Below are 14,297 nucleotides of genomic sequence, written 5' to 3'. Positions count from 1 at the left end.
GGTGGTAGGACGCACGTGCCCTGCCACTGTGCTGTTCTCTGGTCCTGGTCCCAAACCAGCTCACCTTTTACCACCTTCCGGGGTTTTCCTTTGGTTGTCTCTTTTGCCATTTCCACGGTCTGTAGTTGTGTGTCGCCGTGAGGAGCAAGGAAAAACGGGGCTATGCCATCTTGCCTGGACCCAGAATCAGAAATATCAGCATTCAGATTTCAGCAATATTTCTCATACTCCTTTTGTAAGTCTGTTTTTAAATGTTGCCTCAGTCATGGTCATACACGACTGCTGAAGTGATTTATTTGTCAGGATGAGAAATATGTTTTGTAACGAAAGATTATACAACGTGGGGGACTTCATAAAAATTGGCCCAATAGTTAGGAATCAGTCACCAAGGTTTTTGCCAGTTTTTAATGCAGCAAATGACTTTTTTTCCCCCAAGGACTTGGAAGTCAAGCCTGACTATATTATTACCATGGTTAAGTTACTTGGCCTATCTGAGCTTTAGTTTTTCCATCTGTAAGATGGTCATTGAATCATCATCACAGGGTGGAAGGAATGGAGGTGAAGGACTTCCCCAGTGCCGGGCTCAGAGCAGGTGCTCAATGGAGGCTGGTTGTTCATAATTGTAATCTCAACAACACCGAGTGGGATCACTGCATTTTTTTCAGATAAGGGAATCTGCAACATTGGCCCGGTTGTGTAAAGGGTCTAACTGAGCGCTCCAATTGGAAATTCAAAATTCACTTGCACCATTGCCGAGCCCTGGCCTGCATACGCTGCAGCTGTAAAGGCAATTATGTCCCATCTGATCAGCATATTTGCTCTGCAAGGGCTTCAGTTGTGCTTTTGCACAGAATGTTCTTTACGTGTATAAAGAGCTGCCCCGGGCTACTGCTTTCTGGGCAGAAGGGAATTTGCTTTTTACGTGGACAAGAATGCAGTGCAAATTGCTTCATAGCGGGCAAGTATTTATTAAACAATTATAAACTAGAGTTCGTTACCACATAGTTCATTGTCCCCTCTGTTGTGGTGGAATCTTTCCCGTAGTTATTACAAAAACTTCAAATTAACGAGAAAATAGTCATCAGCAGGAAGATTACACAATGAAAATCACAAGGTTATGTGGCAATCTGAATTTAAGAAGAAGCTTAAGAGCAGTCTGGCCATCTCTATCAAAAGTTTAAACTCCTTACCCTTGGAATCAGCAATTCTGCTCAGAGAATTCATTCCAGTTGACTGACAGTAGTCAACCGAGCACACAGCGTATGGCAGCTTTGTTTAGTATGGCAAAACCTGGAAAAATGTCTAACTGTCCAGTTGAGAAGTGGCTAAGTATATTATCAGTACCATGTAGCGGTTCAAGAATAAAGTCACTGCATGGGCTGATATGGAAAAGATGTTCAAAATACATAAGTGAAAAGACAAAATTGTACTCTAGCAGCTAACTGGGGCCTGTGGGCCAAATCCAGCCTGCCACCCGTCAGGTAACTAAAATCGCTTTGGAACACAGCCACACCCATTCATTTACAAATTGCTGTGGCTGCCTTCAAGCTACAGTGGAGAGTTTAGTAGTTGGGACAGAGACCATATGGCCTTCAAAGCCAAAAATATTTCCTATTCAACACGTTACTGAAAACACTTGCCAATCCTTGCTCAATCCTCTGATCCTCTTCGTGTTTTTGACCAAGTGAGCACGGGGGAAAAGTTATACATTAGTGGATATGCTTGTACGGACAGAGACCATTTCTGGAAACAAACCACAGTTAACCATGATTATCTTGGGGTGGGAACGCAGACATAAGCACGGAAGCAGTGGGGTCCAGGGAGTTTCCTTCCACTTCATAAGATTCTGTGCTCTCTGGATGGTTTTCCTAAAAGCATGTGTAACTTATTTTAATTTTTTTTTTTTTTAAGAAAATCAAATGAAGCAGAACACCAATGGACAGTGCTCAGCGCAGCTAGGGGCAGAGGGCTCCCGGCTCCAGGCAGCCGGGTGCAGGTGACCCTTGCACCACCAGCACTGAATCACCTGCGATATTTATAAAAAATAAAGAAGGAAACACAATATATAATATATACGTATGATGTAATTGTATAATATATATATGTATACATATATAACAATATGTATAACATAATATACATATTACATATACTTAATACATATATATGTATTCTAGATATATATTCTATATGTATGTTCTATATACTATCTATATGTTCTGGATACAGTCTATAGTCTTTATATATGTGTGTGTGTGTGTATATATATGTGTGTGTGTGTATATGTGTGTGTGTGTGTGTGTGTATCCTACTGAATTAGACCCAGGAGGTGCTAGGCCCTGAAATCTAATTTTGAACCAGCTCCCTCAGGTGATTCTAACATACCTTGATGTTTGAAACCACTGCTCTAGTCATGAATCTCATAAATCGGCAAAAGATTTCTCAGTGGGTTGTAATATAATCAGCATGAGATAACCAGCAAACATCTACCACAGCAGCAGCAACAGCAACAACAAAAATAGCTCCCATTTGTGCGGCCCCTGGCTGGCCCAGTTAGAGCATACGACCCTTGATCTCGGGGTTGTGAGTTCACACCCCATGTTGGCTGTAGAGACTACATAAAAAAAGAAAAAAATCATAAATAAAAAACCTCCCACTTGTGAGTACTTACTAAATGTCAGGCCCTGTGCTATATGCTTTACGTACTTCCATCTTGTTTAATTCACTTGCAACACGAGACCAAGGAGGCCAAGGGACTACGGTCTCTGAGCGCCTGGGGCCAGGCCCTTGGTGAAGGGCAGGGAATGTCACATCATCCCAGCCCCATGGCCCTCCCCGCAGTGAGGGGCCGGTCTCCTTTGTCACCTGGCAAAGCTACATAATACTGGCTGCAGTTGGTCAGGTGGTCCCAAGACACTAACTGGCTGGGCTACCTTCAATACACAGCACACGGCTTCCACTCTTGGGAAATGAGGTTTGACCTGGGTCCCCTTGAAGGCCTCTTCCAGAGCTGACACCCACCCCCCCACCTTAGAGCCGTAGTATGGGTGTTCCAGTGTGACATGTGGCTCCTCGCTGCTGCACCCATGCGCCTGGGGCCATCCTCCCCTAACCTGTCCACCTGCTCCTTCCCTGGGAGGCAGATGGTGATGCTGTTGCACACCTGAGTCACCTCTACTTCCCTAGCATTCCTGTCCTCCCTCGCATCTCTCCTCTCAGCTCGTTAAAATATACCCACGTGGGGGCTCCAGCACCCCACGGGGACGCAGCCTGTGCCCAGGGATCCTAGAGCCACTGCGTAGAACCGTGCAAAGACCTGCAGCTTCTATATTACTGGAGGGTGAATAATCACAAGGTTATTCATAGGTTAAAAGACACACACACACACACACACACACACACACACCAGACATGCTGTGGTTTTGAATGCTGTCTTCCCACGGATTTTGAAGAGAAACATGCTATCTCAGGGCAAGGTGCTACCTGTGGCTTTGCTATCTAGGGCTATGCCACCAGATCCCTGGAGTCAAAGTTCATTCTCCTCTGGTCTTGGAGTAAATTCAGAGGCACTTTGCAGAGCACTGCAGGCAAAGAGCTCTGTGCTTCCAGTCGTGAGCCTTGAGTTCTAGCTCCGGCTCTGTGTGACATCAGGCAGATCTTTTGACTTCTCTGGGCCTCATTTTCCTCATTTCGTATAATAACAGAGTGGACTCCTACCTGAGCATATATTTTAACACGGAAGATATCATGTCTCTATGACTCTGATGTAGTCCAGTGGAGCAGGGATGAGCTGGGGAAAGAAAAGTTTCTCTCGGTGACTCGCACTGGGCTAAGAGCTGGAGGGACAGAAAACCACAGTCTCACCCTCTTTGCCTTCAAGAAGTTCACTGGTATGGAGGTACACTGAAAAATGATTGTACATGTAGAGAAACTGGACACCCCCCCCCCATACACTGCTGGTGGGAATGCAAAATGGTGCAGCCGCCTTGGTAAACAGGCGGTTTGAACATAGTGTTGAAAAAGTTGAACATAGTGTTACCAGATCACACAGCAGTCTACCCCTAGGTATGTACCAAGAGAAATGTGTCCACACAACAATTTGTACAGATGTTCATAGCAGCATTGTTTAGAATAGCCAACAAGTGTAAATATCCCAAATGTCCATCGACTGCTGAGTGGATAAGTGGTATGACCATGAAGTAGGTATTTTTCAGCCGTGAAAAGGGATGAAATACTGGCACGTGCTACAACCTGGATGAACCTAGAAAACATTACGCTGAGTGAAAGCAGCCAGACACAAAAAGCCATATATCTCGCACGACTCCATTTACATGAAAGTCTAGAATAGGAAGATCCATCAGGACAGAAAGTACATTAGTGCTTGTCAGCGGCTGGAGTGAGGGGGAGTGGGGCTAATGGGTATGGGGTTTCTTCGGGGAATGGCGAAAATTGAGGTGATGACTGCCCAATTCTGTGAACATACTGAAAATCACCGAATTGTACCCTGTAAATGGGTCACTTGTATGATACGCGAATTACATCTCAATAAGGCCATCATGAAAGAAACAAAAATCATTGTAAACCCAACATCAGAGGTGCTATAAGTGGAGAAAAGAAGCAGAGGGACAATTTGGGAAGGGGCCACCTGGGAAAGACTGCGGGGTTTTGCCTGACCGGAGTCTTGAGAAACAAGGTGCAGAAGAGATGGAAGGGTGTTCCAGACACAGGGAACAGCCCACGCTAAGGAAGTATTCCCAAGGCTAGAGAGGATGTCGATGGTAACACTCAACCTTTATTGAATGTTTGCACCATTCATTCATTTGCATGCCAGCAAACTAAAGTTATATGACCTTATGTCATCTCCATAAAAATCATTACTTCATTCACTCCGTCAGTTATTGAACAAATTTCATCGGACACCGCCTAGGTGCCAGGAACGGAGCTAACCACCAGAGACACTATGCGGAGGTAGATGCTTGTATTATCCATTTGAGGCACATTAAGATTAAATAAGTTACCCAAAGTGAGAGTGTGAGTAAGTGGAAGAACTGGGATTCAAACCCATGTGGTCTGACTCCAGAGCTCATTTTCAAAACGTGGTCTTTGATACATCCCTATAAATAGTAATCATTTAGTGTAAATGCATAAATACCATCACATGTTTCTCCCTTCCACTCTCTCTTACTCTATCGCGCTCGCTCTTTTTTTTTTTTTTAAGTTTTATTTATTTAAGTAATCTCTACACCCCGCTTGGGGCTCAAACTTGCGGCCCCGAGATCAAGAGTTGCAGATTCCTCTGCACCAGCCAGGCTCTCCCCTCCCCCTCTCTGTCAATCTTTTTCTTTTCCTAGTTTGGTTGAGAGGACACGGTCAGACAACAGCGTAAGTTGCAAGGTGCACAACTCGCTGGGGCTCCTGGCTGGCTCAGTCAGAAGAGCATCCAGCTCTTGATCTCCGAATTGTGAGTTTTAGCCCCACGCTGGGTGTAGAGATGCCTTACAGAAATTTTTAAAAACTTAAAGAAAAATCGAGGTGTACGACATATTGATGAGATACGCTCACGCGGTGTAAAATGACTACCACCACAGCGTCAGCCAACCCCTCCATCGTGGCGCCTCAGGTCATTCACCATTTCTTTTTTTGTAGTGAGAATATTTAAGACCTGCTCTCTTGGCAACTGTTAAGTATGTAACACAGATCACCCTACTCAACCGCCACTCCACTCTGTTTCTATGAGTTTGGCTTTTTCTGGATTCCATGTGTGAGCGATATCCTAGAGTACTGACTTCTTTTTCTGGCTTATTCCGCTTAGCATAATGTCTGCAGGCTCGTCCGTGTTGTCACGAATGGCAGGGTTTCTTTCTCATGGCTGAATAATGTTCCATCGTGTATACGTACCATGTCGTCTTCATCCATTCAATCATCAATGGGCATGTAGACGGTTTCTGTGCCTTGGCTATTGTGACCAGGGCTGCAATGAACATGGGAGTGCAGGTATCTCTTTGAGCTCCTGTTTTCATTGTCTTTGGATATATACCCAGAAATGTAAGAGCTGGATCATACGGTAGTTCGATTTTTTTTTCATTTTTTGAGGAAACTCCATACTGTTTTCCACAGTGGCTGCACCAATTAAGACACCCACCAACAGTGCACAAGGGGCCCCTTTTCTCCACATCCTCACCAACACTTGCTATCACTTGTCTTTTTGAGAATGGCCATTCTGAAACAGGTGTGAGGCAATATCTCATTGTGGTTTTGAGCTGCATTTCCTTGATGACTAGTGATGTCACATACCTGTTGGCCATCTGTATGCCCTTCTTTGAAAAAATGTCTGTTCAGACCCTCCGCCCATTTTTTAATCAGGTTGGTTTTTTGCTGTTGAGTTGTATGAATTCTTTATGAATTTTGGATAGTAACCCCTTATCAGATATATGATTGGCAAATATTTCTCCCATTCCATAGGTTGCCTTTTAATTTTAGTTTTGTATATTCCCTCCCTAGCCCTAGAGTCAGCCATGTCTCAAAGAGCCTTGGTTCCTTTCATTGGAGAATGGTATTAGAAACCAAGATCTGGGTGGTGGGTGTGCTCATTGCTACTGAGTTGCTTCTAGGTCCTCTCAGTGGACGCGGCAAGGAAAAATATGTGGGTATAACAACCTGTATAAATACACATAGGTATAAATATTTCCGTGTATAGCCATCTGTATCTATATTAAGCCAAATATGAATGCATACTAATGCCTCCAACTCTAAACCTACCCCTCTGAAGCCAGGGCCTACACTTTCAAAGATCCCTGCAAAGAAGGGGGTGAAGGGACCCAAAGAGAAAAAAGGGAAAGTCAGTGCTGATGAGGATTGGAATAACCCTGCAGAAAATGGAGATGCTCAAATGGACCAGGCACAGAAAGCTGACAACACTGGAGGTTCCGTGCTGACTTCGGCAGCACATATACTAAAACTGGAATGGTAAGGGAAAATTAGCATGGCCCCTGTGCACGTATGACACTCAAATTTGTGAAAATGCTGGAGGTTTCAAGTGAAACATGTGCATTAAAAAATTTTTTTAGGGGCACCTGGCTGGCTCAATCAGAGGAGCATGCAACTCTTGACCTCCGGATCATGAGTTCGAGCCCCACGCTGGGTGTAGAGATTGCTTACATAAATAAAACTTAATTCTTTGTAAAATTGTGATAAAATGCACATATCTTACCATTTAAGAATTTATATTAACCATTTTTTAAAATGTTTTTACTTATTTTTGAGAGAGAGAGAGCATGTGTGCGCAGCTGGGGAGGGGCAGAGAGAGGGGGAGACAGAGGATCTAAAGCAGGTTCTGCACTGACAGTAGAGAGCTCGATGAGGGGTTTGAACTCGTGAACCACGAGATCATGACCTGAGCCAAAATCAAGAGTTGAACGCTCAACTGGCTGAGCCACCCAGGTGCCCCATGACTGGCTTATTTCAATTAGCATGTCCTTAAGGTTCATTCATGTTGTAGCATGTGTCAGATTTCCTTCCCTTTTAAGGCTGAATAGTATCCATTGTGTGTATATATCACATTTTGTCTATTCATTTATCTGGTGATGGACACCTGGGTTACTTTCACCTCTTGGATACTGTGAATAATGCTTCTGTGAACATGGGTGTACAAATATCTCTGTCAGATGCTGTTTTCAATCCTTTGGGATACATAATGAAGTGGAATTGCTAAGTCAGATGGTAAATCTATTTTCAACATTTTGAGCAACCACCATACTGTTTTCTACAGCAGCTGCACCATTGTACATTCCTACCAATAGGGCCCAAGAGTTCCAGTATCTCCACATCCTTGCCAACACTTATTTTCTTGTTTTCTCCCTTCCTTCCTTCCTGCCTTCCTTCCTCTCTCCCTTCCTTTTCTTTCTCTCTTTCCCTCTTTCTTTCTTTTCTTTGTTTTTTGGGTCTAGCGATCCAAATGGGTGTGAGGTAGTATGTTGCATCAGTTTGATTTGCATTTATCTGATGGTTAATGACGTTGGGCACCTTTTCATGTTTTTGGCCATTTACTGATCTTTAGAGAAATGTCTGTTCAAGCCCTTTGCCCATTTTTGTTTTCTTGTTGAGACTGCTACATTTGACTGGAATGAAATGATATTATATAAAATCACTGGTACAAAGATAAGGCATGTTTCCTAATAAAAACGGGACAAAGATGGCTTGAAAATCTCCCTGAGTGTGACAGTGCATATGCCTTGCTCCAGTTTCCTAGAGAGCTGAAGACACAGGGAGCTCTGATTTGCCTTTTTCTTCTGAGTCATCTTGAAAAGAGTGAGGAAGGGGCATTTTTGCTTATTAGGTTCCTCAACTCTTACAGGAATATAACAGGGGACGAAGAAAGTAACATACTGTTCAGAAGGACATGGGGTTTAGAGAAAAATAGTTTTCTTTTCTTTTAGTGATTTTTCTGACTCCAAAACCCTTTCAGTTTTGGATGGATTCCCTGTCCATGAGGAAATCTAAGGAAAAACTTATGTTTGTATAACTATTATGAGCAAGGAAACTAGAATCCAGACATATAGATATTTATAAGAATGTATTTCAGGAAAGGACTTGACGTTAGATGCCCTTTCCCTCTCTTTTGTAAACTAGGAGATGTACAGTTACTTTAAGAAGAAGTAAGTTTTTTTTTTTTCCTGATTGCACTCTAGATTATGTCAAAGGGGAACCATGTGGAAAATTTAATGCTTTCATCTCTTTAAATTTTAAAACAGATTGCTTTTCAGGACAATTTTTCTAATCAACATTATATGAAATCCTCCACATGACAAAAAGTGCAATGTTCACATTTTTCTCAAGAGTTGAACGAATTTCCAAGTCTTGACATAGATGGTATTCCAGTTTTTACTACTGGGCAGAAAGGTATAATTGATTTTCATCAACGATGACTTTTTGGTTCACCTCTTTTGGTTCTCCTCTCCTTCACAGCCACATTTCTAACGACGCTGTCCAGGGTCACTGCCCCATTTCCTCCTCTCCACAGTCTCTCCTTAGGTCATTCCAGTCCAGCACACATACTCGGTACTCCCCCAAAACTGCGTTTATCAGGCTCACCTATGACCCGCATGTTGACAGTTCCAACAGATGCCATGAAGGTTAATTTTACATGTCAACTTGACCCAACTAAGGGATGCCCCGGTAGGTAGGAAAATATTTCTGGGTGGGTCTGTGAGAGCATTTCTGGAAAAGATTAGCATTTGATTCAGTAGACTTGAGTAAAGAGATCCGCCCTCACCAATGTGGGTGGGCATCATGCAATCCCTTGAGGATTCAAATGGGTCACAAACGCAAAGGTAGGGCAAATTCTCTTTCTCTCTTCTTGAGCTGGGACATCCACCTTTCCTACCCTCAGATATCAGAGCTCCTGGTTCTAGGAGAATATACACCAGCAGACTCCAGGGCATACACACCAGCAGCTGCCTGATTCTCAGGCCTTTGGGCTTGGACAGAATCATACCACCTGCTTCTCAAGCTTGCAGATGGTGCTTCTGGGACATCTCGGCTTCCATAGCCACGTGAGCCAATTCCTCTAATAAACCGCCTCTTATATACGTATCTACATATATGCTACTGGTCCTGTTTCTCTGGAGAACCATGACTAACACAGACGCTTTTCAATCTCCGTTCTAGTTTCTGAGTCCCGTCTACCTACCGTTGAGCCTGTGTTGGGGAGTAAGAATAGAGTGGGGGAGAATTACATAAAATTCCTCTGTTCAAACCCTCCACTGGTTCTGCAGATCACTCACAATAAAAGCTAAAGTCCCCACCGTGGCCTCCAAGGCTCTAAAGATTTGCCCCCTTTTGGGAGACAATTCTCCCCTTCTTGGGGCAGAGTTATTGTTGCCTTTGTTTGGACTGTCTTCTTAAAGGTGTTTATACAAGGAACAGCCTGGGAAGACAGAGTCCGAGCCCGCACCCAGGAGACAGATTTAGTATCCAGCGTAACAATGCCTCCCTCTAGGTCAAAGGTCAGGCGGGTGTGCTTGCCGTCCACCAAGATTTGGGTTCTCTAAGCTCTGGGTTCCTCAGCTGTGATGCAAACCCCCTATATGGGCAGCATCCACGTGGGCTGCTCCATGTCACCCCTGATGGCATTTGAAGTGGGGTTCGTGAGCAAAGCACAAAAGACATCCTTGAGACGTCCTCAAGAAAGAATCCTTGAGACGTCTTTGGTGCAAAAAGGTGATTTTATTAAAGCAAGGGGACGGGCCCCGTGGGCAGGAAGGGCTGCACTGGGGTTGTGAGGAGCGACTGATTATATACTTTCAAGTTTGTGGACGGTGGTTGGGGGGGGAGGTATATAAATATAAGTGTCCAAGGAATTTCTGGAAGCTGAAAGAGCGTCTCCTAGGACCCTGAAGATTTAGCTATTGTCGAGATAAGGATGCTTGTAGTTTTTAAGGAAGCGTAAACGTTACAGCATGAAGGCGGCCAAAAACGTTTGGGCGAATGTTACACGCTGCAGGTCTCCGACATCTATCAAAGGGCTGCAGGCTATAAGGGAATGTACTTTAAACTGCATTTTTCTTGCCTTTGTTTCTCTCATCAACTCCCAAGGATCTAGCAGGGGCGAGTAGAGAAGACACAAACCTGAAGCTCACACTACTTGCTAAGCTGGAGGGAGTGAAAGCCTGTGTCTGCGCCAGTAACCCCCAAAATGTGCCGGGCTACCTCGTTAGCCTGCAGGTAAGGTGAAGGCTCAGAACCCTCTTAACTACCTACCCCACACATTCTCTCACCTCACCTCCTGCCGTTCTTTCCCTTGTTACCTTGCCCAGCTACACTGGCCTCCCAGCTGTTCCTGGAACCTTCCAAGCACAGTCCTGCCTCAGGGCCTCTGCTATCAGCCTGGAAACATTTCACCCTCCCCGCCATGTCCTCCGGTTCTGTCCCAATGGCGCCTTAGTGGGGCCTTCCTCAACTAGTCTTAAAATAGCCTTGCCACCAGTAAACAGGTGCACTTTTGCCAATCTAATGGGTGAAAATAGCATTTCAGTGAGTTTTAAATGTCTTACCTTCTATTATTTCCCATATCTATACACGCTAGAATATGTCTTATACCTCCATTATTTATCATCCTTAAAGACCCATCTATATTTCCCTGCCAATTGTCTGGTACTATTCTTTGTCTATTTTCTAACAACAGTTAGTCTTTTTCATATTAATCTCTCACTTGGGATGCAATTATGCATATTTTCCCCCAACTTGCCATCTGCTGAGTTTATGGTGTCATCGTTCTTGTGTCTGTGCTGTTTTGCCATATAAAACCTTTCTATTTTTCTGCAGTTGACTTTGTCAATCTTTTTTTTTTTTAGTGAGAAATTGCAGGTTTATTTTTTAATTTTGACAAAGACATAAAAGACAAAAGACAAAAACAAAAGACAAAACAACCAGGCATATAAGTATAGAAAACCAGGAGAACAAAGTGCAGGGTCAGATGTCTGAAAGCAAGGCTGGGCTTGAACAGACTTCTGGTGAAACACAAGCAAAAGTTTTGCTTAAGTGTCTCAGCAGCGTTGAGCGACATTTGAGACACTATGACCACTCTATCTATACCCCATCTGCAAAAGTCACCAACGTAGGCTTCAAAGCATCTCTCCTGCTTGTTTCGGCAGGATATTTTTTTGGTAACAATCCTGCTTCGTTACGAACTATACTCGTCCACTGTGTGGAGGGCTTCTTGTGTGAAGAAGTGTGATGAATACAAAGATCGACGTACACGTTTCAAAGTAAGAGAGAACCGGAAGTCTGAAAACAAGTCAGGGATAATCATAGTACTTGTACAAATTAATACGTCCTGAGGCTTAGTATTAGTAAGTGTCTGTACACCATCCCCTTTTATATGCACAATAATCTCAGATAGGGAAAATATTCTGAGCATTTTGTAAGGTAACCCTCTAAGAGTTTTGCATAATGTGCCCTTTTCTTTTCTAATTTTTTCTCCAATTCCTTTTCTAATTTCTTTTCCAATTCCTAACGTTCCAGTGAACATCCTCAGGAATTGCTTAGTGTGTCAGGGTCCCTAAGACACCCCCATCCGGGTTTGATGACGTGTGGGGGGCATTCACAGGACTCGGCATATCGTTGTACACGCGGCTGTAGCTTATTACAGCAAAGCATACAAAGTACAAGGAAAAGGTGCATGGGGCAAAGCCCAGAGGAAACCAGGCACTAGCTTCCAGGGTCCACTGCCAGTGTTGTCACACAGGATGTGCTCAATTTCCCCAGCGATGGAGCTGTGACATGTGTGAAATGGCTTCCGTGAGAGCTCACAAGGGATGCAGCGCCCAGGGTTATTACTGTGGGCCAGTCACACAGGTACCTTCCTCCTAACATGTACCAACATTCTAGACTCCCAAAAGGAAAACAGATGTTCAGCACAAACCACACCAAACAAACATCTTAGTCACAGTGAGCAACTCTTACCAGTGAGAGGGAAGGGAACCTTGCTGACATCTAAGTTCCCAGATGGCAGCCGAGGGCCAAAAAGGTAAGCAGGACTTTCAAAGGAGAGCACTCTGGTTTGTCGTGTTGTTCTTTTCTGCAACAATTTTAGTGACAATCCCACAGGAACGGTCAATGTACTTCCAGGTTCAAGAAAACTCTTCTAATTCAGAAACAAAACATTAAAGAGAAAAGAGATAATCAAGCCTGCTACCTGAGATATGGCTGATGCCTTCACGTTAATAAATTGGAATCGTCCTATTTGATCTTCCCGAGCTTTACTGAAAAGTGGAATGAAAATAAATGAAAAATGAAGGCAAATTCAGTTTGGACTTGGTAAACTTAGAATCTTAGTCCTTCAATATAAAGAGGACTATTTCAGGACTGCTAGCAGCAAAGCTTAGAAATGCCCGTGTTATGACTGAATGAACTTCGCATGATTACATATAATTAAGCAAAAACAGTTGGTAACCACTTGGACTTAATAGTTTAGACATGAACTTTAGAAGTAGAAGGTAAAGGAGGCATTATAATATCATGGGTCGGAAGCTACCTTTCTTCAGCTACTATTTTGGGGGTGGGTACAAGAGGAAACTTCCTTTTGCTGTTCTTGCCACTTGAGTACATTCTCTGCCAGGTCTTGTGGCTCAGTCATCAAAAGAGCCATCTTTGCTAAAGCCTTGTTCACTTTCTCCAGATGTGCCTCTGCATGAGGGGTATTTCTAATTGTTTCAAGATGGTTTGCCAATCTCTCAATGAAAGTCACCACCAACTCCAGCCAAGGGACCATGTTTCTGTGATGAAAAGCTTCACTAGGCAAGTTTTGCTGGCCCAAGGGCTTCAACAGCCGTTGCCTGGGGGATCCTCTTCTTTTTTTAGCACTGCTTCCAAATGATTTATTCATGCTTTGCAGAGTATGACACTTCTGAGCCAAAAGGGAAGATGCACGTTGGCTGTATCTTTTCCCTGATCTTAGGAGTTCAATTTCCAGGTTTTTCTGATAGATTTCCGCTTGAATATTTGTGATCTGCTGCAGCCACATAACCTATTTATCCTATTAGTACTTTCATCGGAATTACGTTCAACTTCTAATTTTACTTAAGGAGAACTGAGAGGTTTACGTGTGGTACTGAGTCTTACTGTCCAACAACATCATTCATCGTGTCAGTTGACTTAGTTTTTCTGTCTGTAAAATTGGAATAACAATACCAATCCCGTAGGGCTTCAGAAATAAATGAGAAAAAGTTTGGGAAGGACGGCAGAGTAGGAGCCAACGTGCTGCTCTGCCACTGCCGTAGCGTAGGAACTTGGGTCTGGTTATTGGACTATACTGAACTTCGGTTCTCTCATTTGCAAAACGGGGATAAGAATAGTATCTGCTTCATAAGGGCTGCTGTCAGGGTCAAATACGACGAGGGCACGACCTGGAACATACACACTCAACGCGTATTCGCCGTTCTTCTAAAAACAGAACTGCGACTCAAAGCAAAGGCATTCTGGGATCCACCCTAGGTCGAGGGCGGTCGGGGAACTCTTCTCTCTGAGAACCTACCTACCTAGCCTTCGGTCACCGCTCCCGATTTTGCCCGAGCGCCTGCGAAAGCAGTCGGACTAGAAGCGGCGATCGGGGGGAGTCCAGGCGCACCGCGAAGACTCCAGACTCCGCCCCGCCCTCGGAGCCCCAGCGATGCCACGTCTCGCGCGTCCAGCCGTCCAAAAGGGAGGGGGCGGGGCCAAGCCGGGCCCGCCCCTGGGATCGCTGGGCGCTTCTGAGGCCCGCCCCTCCGCAGCCCGAGTGGTCGGTAGGCGGCCCCGGC

At 44.3% G+C, this 14,297-nt stretch overlaps 1 non-coding gene and 1 pseudogene across 1 annotated transcript; one reads left to right on the top strand and one right to left on the bottom strand.

The window, feature by feature from the left end:
* Positions 1-6,928: 6,928 nt before the first annotated feature.
* Positions 6,929-7,034, top strand: LOC123577586. The gene has a single exon (XR_006701944.1). It is a non-coding gene; the product is annotated as a U6 spliceosomal RNA (small nuclear RNA).
* An 842-nt stretch (positions 7,035-7,876) lies between these two features.
* Positions 7,877-14,270, bottom strand: LOC123577359 (annotated as a pseudogene).
* Positions 14,271-14,297: the final 27 nt, after the last annotated feature.

This window comes from Leopardus geoffroyi, chromosome D2 (genome assembly GCF_018350155.1).
Source record: "Leopardus geoffroyi isolate Oge1 chromosome D2, O.geoffroyi_Oge1_pat1.0, whole genome shotgun sequence".
NCBI classification, from domain to species: domain Eukaryota; kingdom Metazoa; phylum Chordata; class Mammalia; order Carnivora; family Felidae; genus Leopardus; species Leopardus geoffroyi.
This window is presented reverse-complemented; position numbering and strand designations above follow the sequence as displayed.